We start from the raw sequence: 645 nt of genomic DNA on the forward strand, positions 1-645 counted from the left end.
AGACCATCTCCTTCATTACTTCCTTGATCTAGTGATTTTCTTCACACACCCGGCTTAGGAAACGTGTTGACCCAGCAATTTATAACATTTTTTGCACATTACCGATGCATGAAATTAGCCTTATCACATACCTATTAAAAATGTTTTGGCATGGGTTCACTGGGTATGTTTAAAATACTCAGTCCTCCATGTGTTTTCCCTATGTGCGAGGTTGAAGCGGCAATGAGCGGTGGGCGGTGTTGAGCAAATAAATTGAATGATAATATGATCGTTTTGAAACATTGAGTGGGGTTGTGTCTTCATACATGACTTCACTTTTCTCTTGGTTGCTTCCGCTGAAACATGAAACTTAGTATCGTTTGTTTGAGTTTGAACTTATTCCTTTTGGTTTAGAATATTATTTTTGGATTATACGAAACCCCAGTCTTTTGAGCATAATTTACAATATCTATTCATCATTGATTTTCTTGATTAAGTCGTTGACTTATTGCCTTAATAGTTCATTAAATACCTTGGTCAAATCCCTTTAAATGAAACCCTAGCATATGTTCTTGTTGCTTTTAAATCCTCCTAGGTAGCTATCGTCGTATTTATTATATCCTAGAATGGCGGGCTGTTACCCTATGCACACAGCTTGCATCGGCG

Source organism: Salvia hispanica, chromosome 4, assembly GCF_023119035.1.
Source record: "Salvia hispanica cultivar TCC Black 2014 chromosome 4, UniMelb_Shisp_WGS_1.0, whole genome shotgun sequence".
Lineage (NCBI taxonomy): Eukaryota > Viridiplantae > Streptophyta > Magnoliopsida > Lamiales > Lamiaceae > Salvia > Salvia hispanica.